The sequence below is a fragment of the Hipposideros armiger genome, unplaced genomic scaffold (assembly GCF_001890085.2).
Source record: "Hipposideros armiger isolate ML-2016 unplaced genomic scaffold, ASM189008v1 scaffold_253, whole genome shotgun sequence".
In the NCBI taxonomy this organism is placed as follows: Eukaryota; Metazoa; Chordata; class Mammalia; order Chiroptera; family Hipposideridae; genus Hipposideros; species Hipposideros armiger.
Window position 1 is genome coordinate 1,350,591 of NW_017731603.1, and position 2,104 is coordinate 1,352,694.

At 38.9% G+C, this 2,104-nt stretch overlaps 1 pseudogene; it reads right to left on the reverse strand.

Moving 5' to 3' along the window:
- Positions 1 to 1,277: 1,277 nt before the first annotated feature.
- LOC109389983 (60S ribosomal protein L31 pseudogene) lies at positions 1,278 to 1,751 on the reverse strand (annotated as a pseudogene).
- Between the last annotated feature and the right edge of the window lie 353 nt (positions 1,752 to 2,104).

Here is a 2,104-nt window from a genome sequence, read left to right on the forward strand (position 1 = left end):
ATTTCAATAGTATATAAAAATTTGTCCTCATATAGCTCTCTTCTCCACCTTTGTGTTATTATTGTCATATAAATTACATTTTATACATTATAAATATAAACAGTGTTATAAATATTGTTTTATGAGTTCTTTTTTAATTGAACAGAAAAAAAGAAGTTTCAAAAATAATACATTTATACCTAAATTTATATCTACCTATATAGTTATCTTTAGTGGGGATCTCTATTTCTTCTTGTCAGTTCTACTTACTCTCTAGTGTCCTTTCATTTCAGTATGAAGGGCTACCTCTAGAATTTCCTGTAGGGTATGTCTGCTATAGCAACACATTCTTAGTTTTACTTACCTGAGAATGACTTAATTTCTGCTTCATTTTAAAGGACAGCTTTGCTGAATATATAATTCTTGGTTGACAGTACTTTTCTTTTAGGGCTTTTTTTTTTAGAGGATGTCATTCAACTCACTGTCTTCTGGTTTCTTGTGTTTCTGTGAGGAATGATATCAAGTGTTCGTAGAGAGGGAAATAGAATTTCTCTGTATGAGACAAGAAAAGAACTTTACTTTTCCCTTCCTGAGGTGGTGTTAGGAGAGGGAAAAGGGAGGGCAGCAGATAGAGTGGATGTTGGAGGTTGGGGAGAGAATTACGAGGGAAGCAAGATCATGGTTAGAACTTGGAAATTATAGTCATATTCTTCTCCCACTATCCCTCTAGTAAAAGACCAAACACGTTTTGTGAAAACCAGTAAAGGGACCCAGTTTATTCACACCTGTTTTCGTGGATGTTGTGAAGCAAAATTGGAACAATATGCACACATACAGAAACTAAACTAGGAGAATTTCAGTTCCAGAAATTTGCAAAATCACAAAGGAGCTTCATTGGCTTTGAGGTCAACTATACTCGTATTTATGGGGGGAAAGCAACAGCGGACAACGTCTGGGTCACGTGTACCTGATGTTTGTAAACATGTTGGAGAAACAAACTTGGGAAAAGGACTAGAATGGAAAAAGATTTTAACAGTAGCCACCTAGGTCATCACCTAGAAGTTAAAAAGGAGATATACAAACATAATGCTCATAATTATAGCTACCAAGCTGCTGTGGAGTGAAATAGCTTCTGTGTGTCTTTGACCCTATCCTTTGAGGGGGGGGGGAAAAAGGCAGACCTTTAGCTGAGTTATTAAATAAACTTTCTTCAGTTTCTTCTTTCACCAATCCCTGAAAGCACCTTGTTTTCCTCATTTTTTTGTTTCAGTTTTTAAACTTTATTCAACAATTAGCAGTTAGTTCTCATTCGCATTACTTGTTTGTAGATTTTTGAAAGGCACATAGTTAACCAACATATAGAGCTTATTTGATGAATCTTCATCCTCATTACGCTTTCTGGACAATGGCACCCGGATGCAGTATGGACATCCCTTATTCCTTTGGCGCAGGCAGCTTTGTTGAGTCTGGTGTCAACGCGCACATCTGGGGTCCTCATCTTCTTCATGGCAAATTTCTGGGTCTCTTTGAGTGCCCAAGGAACACGCTTCTTGAAACCCACTCCACGGATGAACTTGTGAATGTTGATGGTGTATTCTCTGGTCACTACCTCGTTGATGGCAGAACGACCCTTCTTTGCGGGAGCCACCCTGCAGGGCCCAAGTTGGAAAGCCTCAGTAGGTTTTGATAAGCAGAGCTAACGTTTATTGAGAGCTCATTGTGTGCCAGGGGTGGTTCTTAATGCTTACTTACTCATTTAATCCTCACAACATCCTTTCAGGTAGGCACTATTATGAGCCACATTTTTTCAGATGAGGAGAGTGAAGCAGAGTAAAGTAATTTGCCCAGGTTCACACAGCCAGTAGTAGGGGAGTCAGAGTCTGGATTCAGGCAATCTGCCTCCAGAGCTGTGATCGTAACCACAAGGGGAGAAGTTCTATTGGAGAAAGTGACTGTTGTTTGTTGGATGTATTTTTAATGATATCGGATTTGTACTCTCTAATGATATTCTCTAGACTTGCTGAAGCCACTTCTCTTTTCAAATATTATTTTGCCGTATCCCCGTCTCTAACTAAACACTGTTAACCTAAGCCTACCCTATCTACTTTTCCTCCCTTCCCACTGC